This window comes from Oreochromis aureus, linkage group 7, assembly GCF_013358895.1.
Source record: "Oreochromis aureus strain Israel breed Guangdong linkage group 7, ZZ_aureus, whole genome shotgun sequence".
Taxonomy (NCBI): Eukaryota; Metazoa; Chordata; class Actinopteri; order Cichliformes; family Cichlidae; genus Oreochromis; species Oreochromis aureus.
Window position 1 is genome coordinate 60,108,242 of NC_052948.1, and position 11,646 is coordinate 60,119,887.

Consider the following 11,646-nt stretch of genomic DNA (forward strand, 5'->3'; position numbering starts at 1 on the left):
TGCTATTATTTGCTAACTTAACCCAAAGTGCTTTTATTGGCTATTTCTAACCACACATGGACTCAAGTTCCCAGCATAAAGCACAATGTAACCTTTGCAGCAATTATGTTTCCCTCATAATGTGACTGGCTAAACAAATTTAGATAAAAGTACTTCCTGGGAACAGGTTTTCTCTGGGTTCTTTTATTAAATAGCTACAGTAGAAAGGAAATAAGTAATAAGGGAGAGAGAATCAAGAGAGGTCCCCATTTGAACTGGATATGTCATTGTTCATAGTCATCACCTTAACGTGTATGTCACAGAGGACAGGCAGTCCTGGCGTTCCATAGTTAATCAGTTCCCTGTTGTTTCTGTAATGCAAACAGACACTTTTAAGATGGATCACTTCAACCAGCTATAAAAATAAAATAACAATAATCATCAATTAATGTGAAATTGTATGTTTCTCTCAGGGGAGAAAATAAATCTTTTATTTTAGAAACTAATAATTTAATAGCAGTGTTTGAAGCTCTTTCTTGGAAAACCAGAGATGGTGTATTTTATATTGTGTTAACCCTTTCAACCCTTTCAGGTCCTGGAAACAAGATATATATGTCACAAAAACCTAACCGCCAATATTTTTGAAGGTCACAGACTTTAAGACTTTGTTATATTCAAAGTCTGTGACATTATTGTACTTTGTTCAGTAGCTGACTGGTTTTTATTATGTCTTCACATTTTTCTTATCTCATTCTGATTTAGTTATGAGGCGAAAGATGTCGTTTTCCCATGTGTGTCCTGGTGTTAGAGCTGAAGGTTGTCCATTTAGGCCTCAAAAGGAATTAATTTTTTTCAGCTTGTCTTAACAGATGTATATTAACAGGAGCTGAGGACAGAGTTTGGAGATCAGTTTACTGCAAAATGCACAAATATTTAACACCAAAACAGAACATTGGGTCATCCTCTCACCTGACCCCTCAGAATTAGATTTTTTTTCCTTGTACAATAATATCCGCTTGTTTAACAAAGCAGCAAAGCTTACAGTGTTTCAGGTTTTTAATTAGATTTAAAGACTGGTCTATACAGTCTTCAACACACACACAGAGCTGTGTAACATCACAAATCAAACTATATATTTATAGTGCTGTCAGCGTTAATCTCGTTAAATGACGTTTACGCCATAACCGCATTAACGCAGCAACTTTCCGTTAGCGAGTTAGCGCGGATCACCCCTTGCGTGGGGCTGCACAGCGTCAACACGTTAGCACAGTTAGCTTGGTTAGCTTGTTAACGCGTTAGCACTGTGCACCCCCCACACACAGGGCGAGCCGCGCTAACTCGCTAACAGAGATTTGTCCCGTTAATGCGGTTATGGCGTTAACGTCGTTTAACGAGATTAACGTCATTTAACGAGATTAACATCTTACAGTATGTTGTTCAGGTGTAATTTCTAGACTGCAATTTTGGATTTTGCATAAAGTGCTTGTTGCCCACTGCTATCTGGGAATTGGACCCTAACAAATACCTGCAGCTTTACACAACATGCAAGGTTATCAAATCACATTTAGCACATTTATCCATGCGTGCATTTGTCACACTGTGCATTTCACTTACACATCAGTTACACTGATCAGCATTTAGATACAGGTCTTTACAGCAGACTTGTTTATAATAATGCAGCTGTTCTCTGGAATCCTAACTCATGCACTCCACCTGACCTATCAGATTTATCCAGAGAATAGCTTTCCCCAGTTTCTACGACCCATTACCAACCCCCTACCTCTCTTCTTGATCTGAAGAGAGAAACATATGCAAAACTACTCTGCTCATACAGCGTTATTGTAGCTGGTAGATGACTCGCTCCCTCATCTGGTCTCCACGTTTTTGACCCATTATTTTGTACTGCCCTCACTAGATTGTGCAGGTCATTAATGGAATGAAATGGCTGCATCTGTGCGCATAATTGTGTGCATTGTTAATAGATGACTTTGAAAAACTTCCTTCTCCCATCCCAATCTGCATTAAAACCCCCACTATAAGTTACAACAGTCGATACACCTCTGAAGAAAAGAAAGACACTAGAGTTTCTCACAGCGGCAACTGTGTTGATAAAAATTTGAAAGGCTGCATTAGAAGAACAGGGGTATGTCCAATGGGCGGAGTGTTTGCTTTTTTTGCTCAACATAAGCTGGCAGGGCTGCCTCTCAAATGAAATGAGGAAAGACGAAGACAGAGCTCCCTGCTTTTTTTCCCACTGTTTCTAAGTGGGAGTACCTGCTTGTTGACATTAGCAACTGAAAGGGCTAAATAAGTAGCAGCACCATTTCTGTTTTAGTGCACTGTGACATAAGGATAGAAACAGGCATACAGAAATAAAGCAGAAGCAGAATCTTTCTTTGTGTTTGATAGATAAAAATGTCTTAGCAGTTTGAGTTATACAGCTATACACAGCAGCTAATGAAAAGCATAGACATGTTTTTCCATTGTTGAATTTCGTGTGTTTGCAGTGCCATCCACTTTAGAGACAACACTGCAGTAGTTACAATATTCCAGTACAATGCTAATGTATCCAACTGATGGCGGGACTAGGTAACACCACAGAGCATTCACATGGGCTGCTGAGACATAAGCTATTTTGTCATTTAGTTACAAGGACTCCTGACCTGGATCACCATCCTCCAGCAGAAGGACAGATGCATTATTTGTGCACAGTCGACTGTCAAGTGGAAAGCATTTGAGTTCTGCTGATAGGAGACGTGATAAATATTAATCATTCTCCATTTTGCTGTCTTCACCAGCTCCCGAGTCTGAGTATCCCTGCAACTTAGGGGTTAGTGATTACAGGGTTCACAAACTGTAGGCCATCTCTTTGGTAGATTCTATGTGAATAAAGCATTTTATATTTTCTGTCAGTATCTTCTATATTCTGTAAATGCATTCTTTATTGTTCATTCAATGTTTAAATCAGTGTTTGCTAGCTAGCTGTCTTTTTCTCTCTCGCTTTAAATTGGTCATTTCTGTCAGTCAGAGGTCCAACAACCGCAATTTGTATCACATTACTTTTATGCTTTGGAAAAATGGCCTCACAGTGATACAAGTTGTTGAAAAATCCTCAGCATACCTTAATACATTTCATTATGTCCAGTATTAAGTTGCTGACTTTGTCTAGGAGCTTTCCATCAAGATGCAGTAGCAACACCGTCCACCACTCTAAAAACCTTTTTCTATTTCATTATTCTATTTGCCTTGCACCAAGCAGTGGCAATTTTCTTCTGAACCATGCAAAGCATGTGAACTGCACTATCCAGTGTGGAAAACTGTGACCCATACCTCTACCTCTATCTTGCCAACAGAAACAAGAAATCCAGCCAGGAGCAATCAAGAAAAGCAAATCAGAGGGAAAGGTTACAGTGTGCGTGTCTGAAATCTCCAAATTATAACACACAATTTAGCATTTGAGATCCTGGCAGGAAAGTCCTTCTAGATGTGTGTGTTAGATGTGACTGTCTCCCTAGATGGAGATAATATGTAAATATTAATTTTAGCCTACTTTAGTATAAACATTAGCCTAAATAAGTTCCAGGCCATAAAAAGATAAAGTTTATCTGAAAAAGCAAAGGTGGAGAAGTACTTCTGACTTGTATAATCCCAAAAGTTCACTAAAAAAACCTACTAAAACACTTACAAGCATTTTGTCAATTCGATTTTTGTTTTGTCTTTTTGCTTTTCTGGAACCTTTTGGCATCTTGTTGCAGTAGCGCCCATCCTAACCTTAACATCTTAACTTCCACCAGGTCACCAGTGACCAGTTACAAGTTAAGTTCCAACTTTGGGAAGATCGCATTCCTTAATCTCGCTTGGAAGTTCTGTGTTGGGGTACTGGAGAGGAGAGCTGAACATCACATTCAAAAGAATAAGTTCACCTATACAAGCAGTAGAAATGAGGATCTTCTGAGGGGTGTATAGCTCTCCATTTGAGATATGGTGAGGAGCTCAGCCATTCGTGAACAGAGTATGAGTTGCTAAAAAAAATCTAAAATAATGTAATACACATTACTCATTACTTTTGCCCTAAAATGCAATCTCAAATAATTAGTAGCTGACAATATCAGTTGATTGTAGCACAAAGGTGCAGGAAGATGTGTTTATGTTTGTTTTGTTCGTCAGTTTTCTGCAGATCGTGCTGATAACTGAAGGATCTTTGTAACATTAATAATGACATAATTGTAACTGTGATGTAATTACTGAATGCATTACATCACTGGGTTACTAAATAATGTAATGTGACCAGACTTCTTTAAGTTTCTTGAAGCTTCTAAAGAAGTTTCTCAGGTGAGAGGTGAGGTCCAGTCACTTTTTCCCCCAAACTCTTTAGATAACCATGAGCTGGATCACTGAGAATCTACACAGACATATTGCCTTGACCTATGGGAGGAACACCCTCTAACTGGTGTGGGAGTATGAAAGGGAATCAAGAAATGTAATGTGATTACACTAACATGTTATTTTTAACACCCAACATTGTTCATGAAGGACTACAGACCCGCTACTCCTCTACATCAAAAGGATCCAGTTGATGAATCTCACTAGGATGCTGGACACTTTTTAGGGGAGGTTTTTCAGAAATGTCCCAATGGGAGAAGATGGACGGACGGATGGATGGATGTTACCCAAATCCAAATCCTCTAGCAGAAAGCTAAGTGCATGTAAACAACCTGATCTGAAAGGTAATATCTTCTAGTTTCTGAAACTATGCCTGTTCAGCAGGTGGCTAAAATGCATCCTAATCCCAACCGTTCTAGCCAAATTACTAGATGAACATAGTGCAAAAAAAAAAAAAAAAAAATCAAGGGATGATTTCATAAATTTGATGGTGATTGCACTCCAGTATAAATGGTTGCAAAACTTCACAAATCAAAGGAGCTTCATGGCTTCCATTTAAAGGCTACTTGCATGGCTTGTTTCAGCTTTGCGAGTCCTTTTTTTCTAGACAACAGCTGATGAGACTCAGTTACAGTTACAGCAGAACATAAAATAATGGGTTGATCATCCAGTTCTCTCTCATAAAAGCATCAGCTCCACATGTCTCCCAGTGCAGTGGCTAAGCACACTTCCTAGTGCAGAAATTGTTGAGCATGTGTGGTCTGTCACTGAAGAGAATTCAATACATAGACCATATACATAGATGCTGTTATGTGCATCCTCCGCAATTGTTTCTGGCTAAGTATTACAGGAAAGTGCTGCGTGCCACATTATGTTCTTAGAGAGCAATGGAGCATTAAATTATTAAAGGGCAAATCAACAGCAAATGACGTATGAGAAAAAACTGTTGCACAGTTACAGGATCTTTATCAATCTGTGTGCTTTCTCTTATTTCAGTACCTGCTTTGGACCTTAAATGACAAAACACATGCTGTCACATGACTGATTGGGATGCACGGTCTGAGGTGCAAGATCCATGAAAAGTTGAAGCCAAGAATATTTGCCTTCTGTTAATGTGTGATTTTATACATACATATGTATAGGGCAAGTATTACTCAAACACCAAAAGATGTATATGGAGAAATGGTTACATCATTGAAGTGAAATAATGAGCTTGTGTCCAAGTCTTTAACACACATGCCACATCACATTTATGATGACATCACAGTCTGGTCTCTCTTATGGCCTGTTGGTGTGGCAGGACTCATTTGTGGGCACTGGGGAGCTGGTGTGGCTTCTTTCCATCAGTGGCACTGGCAGCACCTGGGCTCAGTGTGTCAGCATCCTATAAAAGCCCTCAGAGCTCAGTTGTGTGGTGATTTTGGTTTGTGGCAATCTCTTTAGCTGTATTTCTATAGAAAAACTGTTTTCAACTCTGCACTGACTGTCCTGGGGTCTGCACATAGACATCCAGAGCCATACATAATGACACAGGAATATAATTTACACACAGATCTATGTATGTGGAGTAAAACTCAAATGTCAAGGTACAAAGACATGTTATTTTAACTGACTGGACTAAACTTGTGCCATTTTCAGCACTCAGACTCCACATATACCTAACCTAGAATCTCAGCAGCTAAACATAACCCACAATATGACTGAATGTTTTTTTTAAATCCCTGGATATGTTTAGATGTTTTGGGGAAACAAATAGAATATGTAATATTGTTTCATGCTTCATTAATTAAACTGGTGTGATGTGAAAGTGATCTTATTTCACTGGAGCGCTTGTGTAGATCACACCTTGTGCTTGGTCTATAATAGTTTGTTTAAATCTTTTAAGTTGTGAGTGAACAAGGTAAAACAAATTGGCCGAATTCCCTCGTTCAGCTATTTTTTTGTGACTAGAATTTCTCAAAAGAAGTCAAAGAAATTGTGTTGCTATTGTTTTGGCAGACAGAGGACTTGTGGCTTGACTGTTGTTCTGTGGAGACCGCTGTTCAGACAGAAACTGTTACCTTTCATAAAAATCTTTCCTTCAAGTGGTGGTTAGCACTCCCGTTCACACAAAATGACCTTCAGTGCAATCAAAACCCTTCAATGCCTCCTTTTATCCCTTCAGCCTCCAGTCTGATTTGGACAATGGCCACGGTGGATTCATTCAATAGCTGCTGAACCATCTCTCTGATTATGTGTAGTGTTTTGTGTGAATGTCAGAGATATAAATTCCTCAGTCTCACCAACCTTTGTATTCTTGAATATACCTGTAGATACATTTGCAGCTCTTTAATTGGAGAAAACGTCTAATTCAGCCCAATAAAACAATATCACAGCATTCATTGGAATAAACTGGAATACTTTCATAATTTTATCGTTTCTGGGAAAAGCTTCAGCCCATCCATTATCTCCAGTATCTGACACACCCCATGAATTGAAAGGTTCTTTTTTATGGCCTGGAGTGAATTCATAATGTAATCTAGACAGGATTTGAATTAGATTTTCCTATTAGCCATTCCCTGACTGAACCAAGACATCTGCTTTGAATCTGACCTAATACAATAGAATTATCTCTCACTGTTCGCTTGATGTCTATTTCCTTCAAGCACAGCTCTCCTTTGTGATATTCTTTTCCTCCCAGTGAATGTACTACTGTTGATGCTGTACTCATTTTAACATGCACTTGTTTTGGATAATGAGCAGGTAAAAGTAACAGATTTTACTTCACTCATGTACTGATAAAATTATGGATTGTCTAAAACTTTCATTTGTTAATGCTCTACATGAAAGGTGTTTATTCTTTGCCCATGTCTTTCTCTCATTCTGAAGAAATGCAGCATTTGCTTCATGAATATATCTGTCTCTAAATTATCTAAGACTGTTTATTCTTTTCCTTGGCATGTATATAAAATTATAAGATTAAGGATTCTCTATATTTCATACCACTAATGATGCCTCTCTCACGCAAACGCAAGACCTAAAGTTAGCAGCTTTTAAACTACGTAAATGTTTAAACATCCTGCAGAGAGTTCATGCACACAAGGGTTTTTAAATCAGCAGTTAGTAAAGACTTTCTGAATTGAAAAAGCATTAATAATTCAGTAGTACGCTGTATTCAGGGATTTTGGAAACATGTGCTTTCTGTAACACAGCCATTAATAATTATTATTTTAAATTTATACTATATTAACCTGCAGCTTGCCTCAGAGAGAGTGACAAGTATAGGTTTAGTTCTGTTTTCACCCTTGTTTATGGACAAGAGTAAGGGAAGGGACACCACCAGATGTACACAAGAGTTGAAATTTTCCAAATCGTGCACTTAAATATGCTCATTGCTTATCTTTTTTTGCTGGTTACTCTTATGTTGTAATTGCCTTAGTTAAACATGGTGAATGGTATTGATGTGGGGGCGGCTGCTGTGCGATTCATTAGCTGGAATGTGAAGGGTTTGAATGGGCCTGTTAAAAGAGCTAGGATATTTAATCATCTTAAGTATCTAAAATGTGACATTGCATTTCTCCAGGAAACCCACCTGTTGGTAAAAGATCACATCAGACTTAAGAAAGGATGGGTAGGAAAAACGTTCCACTCGAGCCTCAACTCAAAAACATGTGGAACAGCCATACTAATCCATAAAAGAATTCAATTTAATGCATCCGCTGTTATTTCAGACCCGCAGGGGCGATTTGTGATGGTTTCAGGAATCCTGCACCATAAGCCTGTGGTTCTGATAAATATTTATGCCCCGATCTGGGATGATGATAAGTTTATTAGCAAAATAGTTTCATTAATTTCATTAATTAATTGTTTTGAGTTCATAATATGAACTCAAAACAGCTGATTTTTGGTGGAGACTTGAACTGTGTGATGAACGTAGCACTTGACCGTTCCAGTTGTAAACCTACAAATCTCTCCAAAAAAGCCAAGTTATCCGTTTTTATGGCCCAAATAGGATGTGTTGACCCCTGGCGGTTTTTATTTCCACAAACTAAATCATTTTCTTTTTTCTCTAATGTACATCATTCATATAGTAGAATAGACTATTTCTTCATTGAGCAGAATCTTCTCCCACTAGTCAAGAAAACTGAATATTTAACCATTGTAGAGTCAGATCATGCCCCTGTACTTTTAGATCTTGCGTTTTCTTTTTACCAATCAGAATACCCACCCTGGAAATTAGACAGGACTCTCCTGGCAGATGAGGGTTTCTGTGAAACGATATCAAAAAAAATAGATGATTTTCTATTTTTCAATCAGAAAGATAATGTTTCACCTTCCCTCTTGCGGGAAGCATTAAAGGCTGTAATCAGGGGAGAAATCATTTCATATTCGTCTAGAAAAAATAAAATGAATCAAATTAGGCAAGAGGAACTAATTAAAACCATATGTTAGATGCTCAGTACTCTGCTTCTCCTTCTCCTGAGCTTTATGAAAGGAAGCTAGATCTCCAAACACAATACAATTTGTGTCAACTGAAAAAACTGAACGTCTTCTGTTAAAATCACGAGGTTATGTGTATGAGCACGGCGACAAAGCCGGACGTTTATTAGCACACCAACTTAAATGCCGCTCAGCCGCACAACAAATCACACAAATACGAAAAGATGATGGTGAGTTAACAATTGACCCTGAAGAAATTAAAGCAACTTTCACTACGTTTTATTCAAATCTATATACATCTGAGACTACAAGTGATTGCTCTGATATGGAGCATTTCTTTAACAATCTTCAGGTTCCTCTTATAACAGCGGCCCATAGGACTGAAACTGAACTTCCACTCAGTCATGTAGAAATAGGTACTGCAATAAAGGCGATGCAGAATGGCAAGGCACCGGGCCCTGATGGGTATCCCATTGAGTTTTATTAAAAAAAAAATTCTGACAAGCTAACAACAATTTTACTTGACGTCTCTAATGATTCTTTGCCTCGTGGGTCACTTCCACAGACAATGACTGAAGCATCTATTTCTCTCTTGCTGAAATCAGGTAAAGACAGCACAGAGCCTGGTTCATACCGTCCCATTTCTCTCCTAAACTGTGATGTAAAAATCTTGGCAAAGGCTCTTGCCCTACGCCTAGAAACCACAATCCATGACGTAATATCTGCTGACCAAACTGGCTTTATCCCAGGCCGTCACTCATTTACAAATGTCCGTCGGCTCCTAAATGTCATCCACTCTCCTGCATCCAGAGTGGTGCCTGAGGTGGTTATTGCGCTGGATGCAGAGAAAGCATTTGATAGGGTGGAATGGGGTTATTTATTCGCTTGTTTAAAAAAAAAAAAATTCGGTTACGGCCCCAATTTCATTTCATGGATAAGACTTTTATATACATCACCCAAAGCCTCTATAATCATAAATGGTAAATGTTCACGTTATTTTAAGTTGACAAGGGGTACCCGTCAGGGCTGTCCAATCAGTCCATTGTTATTTGCCCTGGCCATAGAGCCCCTCTCTTTTACACTCAAAACCTCACAATCAATTGCAGGTATCCATAGGATGGATAAAGAGCATAGAGTGTCCCTTTATGCAGATGATCTGTTAATATATGTATCTGATCCTGTTTCATGTGTCCCCCATATCATCCACACCCTAAGCAGTTTGGGCTCCTTCTCTGGGTATAAACTGAACTTCAGTAAAAGCGAATGTTATCCTGTTAACGATTCGGCTCTTCAAATACAGAACAGTGCTACACCTTTCAAAACAGCTAAAAACGGCTTTAAATATCTAGGCATAAATATAACAAGAGATTTGCATAATCTCTATGAAGAAAATTTCTGTCCATTACTTGAAAAGGTCAAATCAGACTTAAAGAAATGGAAGCCACTTCATTTATCGTTGGCTGGGAAGGTAAATTGTATAAAAATGAATATACTCCAAGTTTCTTTATCTTTTTCAATGTATCCCACTTTACCTTCCAAAATCATTTTTTAAATCTGTTGATAAAGCTCTGATCTCATTTATATGGGATGGGAAAAAACCTAGAATACGCCTGGATCTATTACAGAGGCCTAAAAACCTAGGCGGCTTAGCACTTCCAAATTTTCGCCATTACTATTGGGCCTCAAATGTTCAAAAAAAAAATCATATACTGGCTCAATACCCCTGATGAAGACTGGTGCCAAATTGAAGCAGCGTCTTGCATCTCCACTTCTCAGAGCCTTGGTCACCTCCAGCCTTCCAATTTCCTCACGGCAGCACACCACCAGTCTTATAGTTAATAACACCCTCAAAATATGGGCTCAATTTCGAAAGAACTTTGGGTTTGAAAATCTTCTTCATTTAACCCCTATACACAATAATCACCTTTTCCTTCCTGCCAGATTAGACTCTGAATTTGCTCTGTGGCAGAGACGAGGCCTGCGTAACTTTTCTGACATGTATATAGACGGTGTCTTGGCAAGTTTTCAGGATTTGTCACACAAATTTGACCTCCCTCGGTCCAGCTTATTTAGATACTTTCAAGTTCGCCATTTCCTTCAGCATCATAACCCCGACTTTCCAAATATAATTCCATCTACTGCTGTAGATGATCTGTTGAAACTGACATTTAAGCCTAAAGGCCTTATCTCAAGAATTAATAATTGTATCGCCTCCTTTAAGAATATAACAATGCCAAAGATTAAAGCAGACTGGGAGAATGAGCTGGGGGTGGACTTAAAAAGAGCGCTCTCCCAAATCTCCTCTAAGAGTAAACAACAGCACTTTTTGTGCTAAATTAAACATCATACAGTTCAAGATTCTACACCACATTCACTACTCCAAGGCAAGATTGGCCAGAATATTTCCAAACGTAGATGCAAGCTGTGAGAGATGTAGAAATCCCTCTGCAGATCTAACACATATGTTTTGGTCATGTCCTACTTTAAAAGCCTACTGGTCAACAATTTTCAATACACTGTCCGAAGCATTGAATGTTGAGCTTCAACCCAGTGCAGTTATGGGTATATTTGGTGTCACAGAGAGAGGACATAGAACATTAAGGAAGAGTCATAAAAACACTACATTGCTTGCACGCAGAAGGATATTGTTGCTTTGGAAGTCAAAAAAGCCACCCAAAGCGGCTTTGTGGTTTAGTGACCTGACACAATTTATACAGCTGGAAAAGATAAAGTACGCTCTCAAGGGGTCGAAGGAGAGATTTTTTGTTGTTTGGGATACATTGCTAAAACATTTAGAGAAAATTAAAACCATACCCACCTGAAAGAGTCTTGACAGCTGCCGTAAATCCTTGTTTTTGTGTGTGA